The sequence below is a fragment of the Protopterus annectens genome, chromosome 1.part0, assembly GCF_019279795.1.
Source record: "Protopterus annectens isolate FY-2018-M chromosome 1.part0, PAN1.0, whole genome shotgun sequence".
NCBI lineage: Eukaryota > Metazoa > Chordata > Ceratodontiformes > Protopteridae > Protopterus > Protopterus annectens.
The window spans coordinates 1,575,735,093-1,575,747,110 of NC_056725.1; positions in this window are offsets into that span (position 1 = coordinate 1,575,735,093).

The window sequence follows — 12,018 nt, forward strand, 5'->3', positions numbered from 1 at the left end:
ATATTAATATTTGACCTCTGTCTAGTGCAGGTAAATAATATTAACTGTTCTTTTTATGATATTAATTTGTATAGATATAATTTTCACATTTTTCTAAATATCTCAACAACCAAGGAACACAGGCAGAACCTCTTAGCCTCATATGAAAGCTCTCAGCTAGATGTATAAAATATTGCTGACAGTATGTGTATAACTTGGGTGGTTGCTGAGATATTGTAAGTTGTTTACAAAATATTACAAATGTAATAATTACTGTGTTTACTTGACTTATAATTTTTTCAGACCTAGAACCTAAAGAATACTACCACTTTGTGCTGAAGGGTTTGCCATTTATATTATTTTCATAATCCCAGAGATATAAACATTTGTTTGAAATGTAAGGACATAAAATGAGTCTGTCAAAAGGCATACGCTCCGACCACTGGAAGTTACAGTGCAAACTTCCTGAGCTCAATTGGATTGAATGAGTTAAGGGACATGACTGGCAGATTCTTTTTAAATTTATGTATGTATGTATGTATGTATGTATGCATGCATTTATTTATTTATCTTTAATTTTGCATGTCATGTAAATGTAAAGATGGGATAGGAGAACTTGAGGGTGTTAAGGACCTGGAGGATTACCAGACTGAAGAAGGGACACTTATTTTTGTGCTCTGATATAGGGCATGATGGTGTAAGGTTTTATGACCTTTTACTCCTCCATAGAAAAGGGATGAACTCCAAATTAGAGAGAGGACTTACCTTGTTTTTGTTTTTGTGTTGAGGGGAACCAGATTGGGAAGCGGTATCAAGTGCCAAATGAACCAGCTATGGCTCTGGCTGATACCTATGTGTCAACACTCCCACTTCCTCCATTTAGTAGCCACACAACAGTCTGCCATTTTGCAGTGACCATTTCCACCATGCACCATACTGATAGCAACAACAGACATGATATGACTACCCACCTTTTTGCGGCTCTACACTAATGGCTATTAATGCTGTGAGGATTCTCATGCAGCTCACATCCCTCTGTATGCATAACTATGCCGTGTCCTATGTACAGAGGTCATTGTTTCCTTATAGCATGTCTGTCAGTCTGTGTACATAGGATACAATGTGGCCCACACTGCTGGGAATTCACCTTTCATTCCCGTGTGCTATGTTCTCTGCCATGATAAGCCCTACTAGTTGAGCATTCACCTGTTATGCTGTTGTGCTAAATTCTGTGTCATAGTAAGCTTATCTGAGATGGGTATTCACCTATCATGCCTTTGTACTGTATTACCTCACCCCATGTACTATTTCCTAACTGTCCCTATTTCTGTCATGCACAATGGGATTTCAGTGCAGTGCAGAGTGCATTAATATATGTCTAGTATTCTTTCACTATGCCATGGAATTCTTGCTTCTGACTCATTTATCTTAATTCAATGTTCCACAATATGGAGACCATGCTTTTATTTTATTGCACCAAAGTGGATCTCATAGAAGGGTGGCTATGAATATGAAGTAACTTAGTGAGATCATATTTGAACTACTAAACTTGTAACCAGAAAAAAAAAAAAAAACAGCGAAACAGGCAGGCTCAGGATGTCCAGAAAGAAACAGGTACTCAGAGTACTGTGGTATCTTCTTAACGCAAAGTTTATTTAAAATAGTAATGAAACAGCGTTTTCGCTACCAACGAGTGTAGTAGCTTCTTCAGAGAACAAAGTAAAATAACCAGTGCAAGATGCAAGTACAAATACAAAAGTTTGGCGCCACTATGCAGAAATAAAATACAAAAGTTAAGTGGTTAAGAAATACGTCACTTCCCTTCTTACTAAACCAGAAATAAAATAACGTTATGTAATGAAAGGTGGGGGAGTGACCTATCAGTCTAAAAAAATCATTTTGCAACATTGTATGGAATACTAACAGTTCGAGTGGTACATGTAACTGACAGATATGCCTTTGTAGATATAAAACTACGATATAAACAGATGCACTTTGAAAATGTGCACTTTAAAAATACAACCCAGAAAGCAACAAATTCACGAGGTATAGCATCAAGAAAATGCGTTTAAATGCTAACCTTAAAGTGAAAGGACAGTGTTAATCACTTATAAAAATGAATATAATATGTAAAGATAAGTAAAATAAATATATTAAAAACATGTGTATGAAAAAAACTATTATGTTTAAAATCTGTTGTATTGGAAAATGATGTGAACAAAAATACATAAACACTATACAGATAAATGAAGTAGTAATTAAAAAAATATATATGTATGTACAATTAATAAGAGAACTGGGTATATGTTTATCTTAAATAGCTTTTGAGTTTGAGAACGCATGAAATGTTGCAGTTTTTGTTTAAGCCAGGCGGATGGAATGCATTAAGTTTAGTGAGATCATATTTGAACTACTGCCATGCATTGGTCTATCACATCCAGGCAGTGCAATCATTCTTGTCCCTGCCTGTGCCCTGTAGTGCTGTGACTTTACATTAGCCAATATTTTTCTAGATCACCTTCACTGCCCAATGATGTGTATCATTTGCTGTCCAAAGCTTGTGGTCATGTGCACAAGACCACAAATTTTCACCTTGTGAACACATTTTGAGTGGACATGGTAACTTTAAGTGATGGTTCTTGCAGAGATCCTGCCTGGTTCAGCAAGAAAAGTAGGATTATTTTGTATCGGCTGCATGGTGACTATCAAAAACACCTTTTGGGCTATTATGATTGCCCAGTTTGCAATTATGATGTATACACTAGATTAATAGGGCAGTGACTGATGCTGGTGTCACCTGCTCTGGTGAAGATTACAAGAATTGCTATAGCATCCCACAGAGGCAGCACCCCAACCTATTCTGCAGTGGAAGGCAGACATGAGGGACAGCATCCCACTTGTTTACAATAAAATAGTCTATGCAGGTATGTACATCTTGGTTATTATCTGCTTCCTTGTCTTCTTTTGACAGTCACAATGTACTGATTTTCTCCCTTTTCTTTACAGTGCAGAGGAAAGTGAATTTAACAGAAAGTCCTCTCTTCAGGGGACTCTCAAACCATTCAGGTAGTGGGGTATATATATATATATATATATATATATATATATATATATATATATATATATATATATATATATATATATATATATATTTGTATATATATATATATATATTATATATATATATATATATATATATATATATATATATATATGTATAGATGTGTATATGTGTGTGTGTGTGTGTGTGTGTGTGTGTGTGTGTGTAATACTATGCCCGTGGCTGTAATGCACAGCTGACTTGCTAATTGCAAGAGATATGTGCACTAAAGTTTTTTAGCCTCCTTTTTTTTTTTTTTCTTGTCCTTTTACAGGTTGAGCTGTGGTGCAGGATGTGGAATGGTGACGGTCATCTGGATCTGCCTGTTACTGGATCATCGGTGGTCACATGACCTGTCTCTCAAATGGATGACAAAGGTCACCCTGATAAATGTGACCTGGAGTGATCGTTGTTGACCTTTGAGGTCACCTCTCAGGTGGGAGCAAAATGGCCCTCTTCTGAGAGATGCCCTGAGTGGTCTTCCTTGGTCATTCAGCATCAGCTGTAGCAGTTGGTCACATCTTATGTGCACTGGCAGTTAGACTCCTGTACTGAGACCATGCACTATCTATTGGTGTGGCCTATATGGCTGGATGATTGACCTACATTGATCATTAAACAACGGGTGGATGAGTTTGCTCATGATGTCAGCCAGAGTGGTGGGTGACATCCTGATGGGTTCTACTCCATTCCCCTCAGGCAAGCACCTATAACTTATGTGTTTTCTTCTGCTTTATATTCCTCCTTTGCTGCCCTTCTATTTCCCTCCTTCCTTCCCATTTACATTATGAATTGAGCCAGAACTTTACTATGCTAGCCATCTGCAGCCTGCTCACACTACCTGGACTGCCACTATGAGGTGCTATATTGCATGTATGGATGTACATAGCTTTTGGAATACCACCGCGTTATTCTTGTTACTTTGGTCACATGACTGGTTATAGTGACATTGCTTCTGTTCAGTAGCTATACTGCTACCAATAACTTGGTTGCTCTAATTTACTTTGCAGCTCTAGTCTCAGAATGCTGGCGCTGTAATGGACTTACTACATATCTACATAGCATCAGGCCACATCATGTTATAACATCCTTGATACTTTGCACCACACCGTTTTATTGCTACTGTATCTGAATATCACCTATGATGTGCATTTTTAATTCTTAATATACATATCTGACTGTTTTACTCACTGTGTCTAGACTCCCAAATTAATCTAAGTATAGGAGAAGCATTTTCTAAAATACAAAAAGTAAAAAAAAAATCCTGTGTTCTATGTTTCTACTTGAAAAGTATGGAAACTCATTCATCCAACTGGAAATACAATAGGTTTGTGCTATAAACACTCAAGTAAACAAAATGAATGTATATGAAACAGTGTCATAAATTGATATGAAAGTCAATGAAGTTGTAAAAAGTAAGGAAAATGGTAATAACAATCTTTTTAATTGCATGGACAGGCCTTCCTTCACCTTATCTCACAGATAACCTCTAGTGGTAGCATATGAAGGAGTAATCTTGTTTTGTTGAGGGGTGTTGAGGTGCAAGGAGGCTTTTCCTTGCAAAATCTGCATCTATCCTGATGCTGCATTAGATGAATTAGATGATGCTGATGCTGAATTAGGTGCTGCATCTAATTTGCTCTGTGTATTCATTTGTTCACACTGATCATCTGTCTAACCTTGTGAAGTAACGTGTTTGTTATCATTAATGGACTATGTATTTGCCATATTTGTTAATGTGTTAATCTACTGCATATGATTGTGGAGCTTTTCTCCCTGGGCCTCCACTGAAAATGGGCACTAGCTCAGTCAGACTATCCTGGTCAACAAATATCAAATAAATAAATAAATCATGCATATTTTATTCTTTAGGTAAACTGCAAAGACCTTTTGCTTGCTCTGAGGTCATCATTTTTTTCTGACTCAGCTTGTGTTCATACTTCAGTGCTTTGTTGCTGAGGTCAAATATTCCTCAGTTAGACAAAATGTATTTCATTGTTTTCAGTTAGACTCTTCTGAGTGATCTTAGCTGACAATCATTGCAACAGTGAAGTTTCAGTTAATTACATTTTATAACATTTAAAGAAATAAAGAACAATGAACGAGCATAAATATACTAAAAGGAAACAATATGTGTGAAAGATGCTGAATCTGAAACATTGCATTACAGTTATCTCTATGATACATCTGTAAGATTCAATCAGGTTGTCATACACAATTACTTGTGACTAATAAACCCTGAAAAGTCAAGTAAAAATCAGAAAATTGGTTTAAAAGATACAATTATATAATTTTATTAAAGTTCCAAGCACAGAATTATGCAGTCCTAAGAAAGTTGCAATAACTTTCCACAAGTGTCCTTTTTAACATATTTAATTTACCCACATAAAGAGAAAAAAAATAATAAAAGTTTCAAGCATTTTAGTACGTCCCAAAAAAATTAAATTAAAAAAAAACAGTACTGTAAAAGTTTGCTCAAACATCACTCTACTTACTCCAAAATCCAACAGAAATGTTTTCTAGTGCATAACTTCATATGTCTTTCCTTAATGTCATACTGAACTCTTTGATCATTTGCCCTGCATTATTAAACTTTTGCACTGCTTTACAGTCCTTGTTCTGTCCCAGAATCTAACATTTAAATTATGCTTAGTTCTCTTTCCTGCCATTCCCTACCCTCCTCCAGATTTGCCACTGGTCTCTTTTTATGCTGGGACATTCGCTTTTTGGGTAGTTGTGTCTGGCAACCCCCCCCCCCTCAAAATGGCAAAAGTCCTGAGGTTTTAGGGCAAAAAATACTTTCAAATTTTTCTTGAAGAGTTTTTGTTTAACTGAAAAACCTTATATGATATTATATGAAACAATGAAAATAAATGAAATGCTATAAAAAATGAGCTTTTATTTTAGCAACAAGGTGAAATGCTATTCTTTGTATTGGGTCCAAGCATGGTTTGACCTAAAAATTGTTGTTATTCATAAAAAATGTCTCACTGTAGGCAACTGAAAAGGTAGCATTTCTACCCTTCTCCACCACTGTGCCCATTCAAAACTCCAAAATGTACAAAGGAGTTTTCTTGAAGATGTCCCTCCATTCTGGGTAGTCATCCACAAAACATGTATACCATTCTTGGTTTGTGTTATCGAAACCTCTAGGATTTAACTGTTTACTCTTTTCTCTTAGTCATTTTAGTATGACCCTGTAATGTGTTGAACGTGTGTGTGTGTGTGTGTGTGTGTGTGTGTGTGTGTGTGTGTATATATGTGTGTGTGTGTGTGTGTGTGTGTGTGTGTGTGTGTGTGTGTGTGTGAGAATCCTCAGATAAAAACTGGTGATGATCTCAATCATCTCTCCCTGTCAAACACACTACGTACACACACAAACACATACACAAACTGGCAACACTAACAATAACACTGGCATTAACTAGCCAGGTCAAACCCTGTATAGGGTGTCAATTTATCATAAGATGAACAAACATACATTCACTTTCATACTGCATATACAGTCAATTTATTTGTAGCATTTGTCAAGATCTTGGAGGAAACCAGATCAAGTATTAAAAAAAAAAAGAAAAAAAAACACAAAAAGGATAACAAGTAAACTGCACAGAAAAGGAGCTGCAGCCAAGAACCAAGCTAGGAAAACAAGCACTGTGAGTTGATATCGTACCAGTGATTGACCACCTGGCACATTCAAATGTCTGTGCATGCCGTCTGATGGAGGCTAATGATATTGTGTTATCCATATGAACTTTTAAGGCATTTTCTGGCAAAGCTTTTTTGAAAAACAAATTTGGCTGATCAGTTATGCATTGTAGATGGATTGCTCTTTTAGAAGCATAGGTAAGCAGCTGCACAATAAAATTTTGCATGCCAGGTCAGATTTCCAAATAATTTATTTCATTTTTTTCTGTAATGGCACTTAAAATGCTGAAAAACAATCATATTAATGGACAAAGGTTTCTGTAAAAGCATAACACATTTATGGTTGTATATTTTATATATTCAATCCATATGAGAAAAAGTAAAAATTTACAACTGAATCTGCTGACATTTATCTTAGGGAGGTAGAGAAATTATAAAAAAAAAATAATAATAACTTTAAAGGAAAATATATTCATCCACAACCACTTTTTCCATGTTGCACATGGGGTCAGGGTGTCCCTTCAACAGTGACAATCATCTAGAGCCAAGGTTTACACCACCAGGTGGCTAGCCCTGACACAGTAGTTCTTCCACACCACATCCTCATATCTATGGTCAATTTCGAGTGCCTAATCCACCCACTACCTGTCTCTGGAATGTGAAAGAAAACTGGAGCACCTAGAGAAAACCCATGAGAACACAGGGAGGACATGCAGATTCCCCCCATATGGCACCCCAGCTGAAAATTGAACTAGGAAACCTCTTGCTATGAGGCAACAACTATCTACTGTGCCACTTTCATGGGGTGTAGTCATTGTGGTTCTAGATATTCAACAACTAATAGCTTCAGCTGCATTCACACACATTCTGCAGTGAAATGAGACATTTATGTGATGTACATCACCTCTGAATGTAAAGAAGTCACAAAAATATAATGGTCACATTGTCCCCAGAAACATGCAATTCCCCTCCAGGCTATATATTGTCATTCAGCAGTGTCCATGTAAGTTACTGCCATTGGTACTCACACACAGGCTTCCATCCACACATTCTATACACTTTATCCTAGCTACAACAAGAACAGACACTTACTGGGCAGTCTTACTTTCTTTTTTATTATTTGTCTATTTTCTCACCTTGTCATTTCTAAGATTGTGAGACAGATGAAGCCTATCCTGCAATTCAGTGAGATTAAAAGCCAGAAAGACTTCTTAACTCTAGAACTGTCCCTACTATTTCACTCAGTCTTTGGAAACTTTTCCATTAATATCTCTGAGGGGACTGTAAGATTTCACACCTGAAAAAAAAAATAAACAATTATGCTAAATCGATGTTTCCTGGCTGCCCTAGTTTACAATTACTTTGGATACACAAATGAAAATGTTTCAGTGCAATCAACATTATGTCACCACTGGGACCCTCAGCAATTGTTGTTTCTCCTCATAATACTGGACCAGGTGCCTAAGCAAATGTGTGATAAAACTATCATGGCAGGCACAACTCCAACTGCTTTCAGCTCCACAGCCAGAATCTTCTCCAGATAATTAGAGGAAATTTAACAGTTTCTGGGGAATATGACACTTTTTTTTTCCCCTTTGGGTTCAGCTTCCTCATCTGATGACTCATCATACCATATTAAGTTTTCTAATGTCTCTTGTATTCTGAGATGAAACTCTGTACTACCAAATGATTTATCGGATTCTGGGTCTACAGTCTTACTGAAATTCCTTCCTCTGATCTTTCCTTGCACATCACCTCAATATTCTCTCCAATTCCTCAAAGAATCATTTGTAAAAATCTAGATTATTTCTTTTTAATCCAAATATATTTCCTGTTTGCCATTGTGACTATTCAGTTCTACCCAGATAAATTTCCCACCTACCCTGTCCACTGGCTTTGAACTTCCTAATGATTATTATCTGTAGTCCTTTTTCTCATAACTTGGCTACACTACCTTTTTCCTCCACCTGACTTATGGTTAAACTCATCTGTGGGGACCTTTTGTGACAGAAACTTTTCCCCATCCCTAACCATCAGTTTAGTTTCTTGGAGGAGTCTATCATGCCCAAATTCTCTCTTTAACTTTTGCAATACCTTCCTTTTTCTAATCAATTATTATTTACTGGGTGCAATTTGACATCACAACTGCCATTCAGTACATAAATTATTATGCTGGGCATAAATGAATGGATGTGGAGGCCAGTGATCTAGGCATAGATGCCACCAGTGGTATGTTGGAGATGACTATCATGTTTCATGGCATGCACATCTGTAATGCTTTCATGCTGCTATAATGTATAGGGACAGAGAGCAGCCCAGAATCCCTTAGCATAGGAGTATGGTTGCATTGCCTACCATACATGTGGCCACTGCTACTCTGGCTCCAATGTGGGCACATTCCATACAGCAGGTTCCTCAAAGTGACAATGTTCTACTTCATCACTGCCTAGTGTTGCCACCTATCTGCTTTTTTCTGGACTATCCAGAAATCAAACTGATTGGCTGGTAGTCCAAAAAATACTGCATAAACTCCAGTGTTTTGTTTCAAAGCATAAACAAACCATTGGAGTTTGTTAAACTGGCAAATTTACTATGCTTTTTAACAGAAAAAACATAGTAAATTAGCAGAAACAAAAGTAACACTAATGAAAAAAACAGCATTCCTCAACACGTGACATGATGTCACGAAATGGGCAGAAAATGGGCAGAGAGAGGAGAGGAGATGGGCAGGATTATGGGAAGTGCTATGGGTGTGGCCTTGGTCCTGTTTGGGCCACAACAAAACGTGGGAATCATATCACTGCCCCCTACTGATTTTGAGCCTGCACTGGTACAACAAGGCAGACCTCAAGCAAACAGTCTACATAGTAGCCCTGTGCATTTCTTGGTAAAGTATAAGCAGTTATATGGTTCCACATCATCCTTGCCAGCAAGTGTTGGTGACAGTTACATACAATGATGCGTGGACTGGTGTGGTTGTGGCCATTGAGTCTGTCTTACCGACTTATAGACCTACGATATCTGTCACATCCATATGGATGCATTGATTTACTATCTGCTGCCCTTGTGTACTACACCCCCATTATTACACAGTACAATTAAGACCACTGAAAGTCCTAACTTTGTACCCCAGTAACACTCCCACCTCCCTTAGTCATGCTCCCTTTTACTTATTTAGTCATTGTTCATCCCTGCCACTGTGCCAGTCTCACATACATATGTGATGAGAACTGTGTTCTGCCCACTCCTCTCTGTTATGTGGGTTAGGTATTGTCTGATGCAGATCATGGCTAGTCAATGCACTGTACTACATGGCCTGGATATATTATTGCATGCATCAGTTTTATTTTTGTTGTTTTCATTCTGGCCCATAACTATAGCCAGATTCTGCCTCATGGCCAGTAACAGAGCACATCAAGCTTATCTCAAGCTCATATGAGGTTCCCTAGCAGCTGATTCCTCCAGAGACCCACCACCTGGCACTTGCCCTGCTGCTGGCTCTGGTCTGAGTGACGGTTTGCATAGAACCATGTTATGCAGTATACAGCAGACAATGAATCCCTTGCAGCAAGTCTCTGGAGCATATTGCAGCACACCACTAGAGATACGTAGGCAACAGAAGTAGGCTTTCAACATGCTGAGCATAGGCCCAATGATGTGCTGGGTATGCATCAGTGCACTTTTATATGACATTTCTTAATCTCTGGCATTCCATGAAGGTGGCACATAGGTGCCTTGAGCCACAGCTCCAGTGTATATGGCATTACCTATAACACAGAATAGTAAACACCCTTCAGAGTGGACTATAGTCTGCATATCCAGTTTCTTGTTTGTGCAGAATGGTGATGAGGATGAGTTCACTTACCTATAGGTTTCTTTGGAAAATCACATCTTAATAACCCCTTGTATAGGTTGGACAGTTGCTAAATTTAGAAATGATGGGAACTGTCTGGATGGTAGACAGACACAATGTAAATGTAACTGTGTACATTGCCCTTCACCTGGCAGTGATGCTCCAGAAGCTCTTCTGATTAATATGAGAAGACCACATGAACTAGACAGGGCCTTGATACAGTGTGGCTGTAGTTAATGGACTCTAGAACCTCACTGAAATGGGCTACTTCATAAAATGCATACGTAGTGCAGTTTAGCTCCTCTGAAGTCCATGGAAGCTACATATGTTTCTTCATATGCAACACCGTGCCATCAAGGAACATTTTAGAGCTGCAATTCATACTCCTTGCAATTTTTCTTTTTCTACAATGTTTGCATTTCTACTATACCCTCTTTATGCTCTAATCCTCTGCATTCCTTCCCTCCCCCTCCTTCCAATTCTTTCAATTTCAACTGCAATTAACAACCCACCCACTTCATTATCTCTTTCTATGGGTTTTATCATATATACTGTATGTTATTCAAAATACTCAAACTTGTAGTTGATGTATCCTCCTATTGTTATCCTTTGTAAACTACATTGTTATCTATTATATAAATATTTGTCAAATGTCCTGATTAATTGTTATAACTTCTGCTGTGTATGTTATAGAGCTTTTATCCCCAGGTCTCCACTGAAAACAGCCCATTTCAGCCCAGTCAGATACTCCCCCCTATACAAATATAAATAAATAAATTAGGGCAGGGAAAGGGGGGGAGGGGCTGATCTGGGTGTAAGCTGATGGGGGTTATGATTGGGAGTTGCCAAAGTGACACAAGTGGAGTACCAGCATTCATTTAAGAGTTTTTAGTGACAGTATAGCTTCTTAAATGAACATATTTAGTAGCTTAGTGTATTAGTAACTATAGCAAGGAGCGTACATAAGGTCTTTGCTAGAGTTCAGAGTACATGAAACAAAGAAGCAAGGAAAGTAATCTAATTTATTTTTGTGTCTGCATTTCTTGCTACTGTTGCATTTTGTTTATTTGATTTGGAAAAATCTGTTTCACCTGGTGATTTTATTCTGTGTGGCAGATAGGCATTTAAATTACCTAGGCTTCACATTTCACTTTTTTTTAATTAGTTATGTTGTTTCTTTAATGATACTTAAATACCCAGAGTATATATGTAATCTTGTCTTCTCTGATAAAACGCAAGGCTGCAACAGCTAGAAGCAGTGCTTACCTCCCTGGAATTTATTTGGATCAAAGAGGCAATGAAAATAATTCAATATTTGTTGGTGTTTGAAGTGTATGTGGTTGCTTAAACTGATAGAGCTGCTTTCTATATAACCCGTTCTGGTTGGATATAGTTTTCTGTTTCTCATTTAATTACAATTCACAATTCACATCTGAAGGCA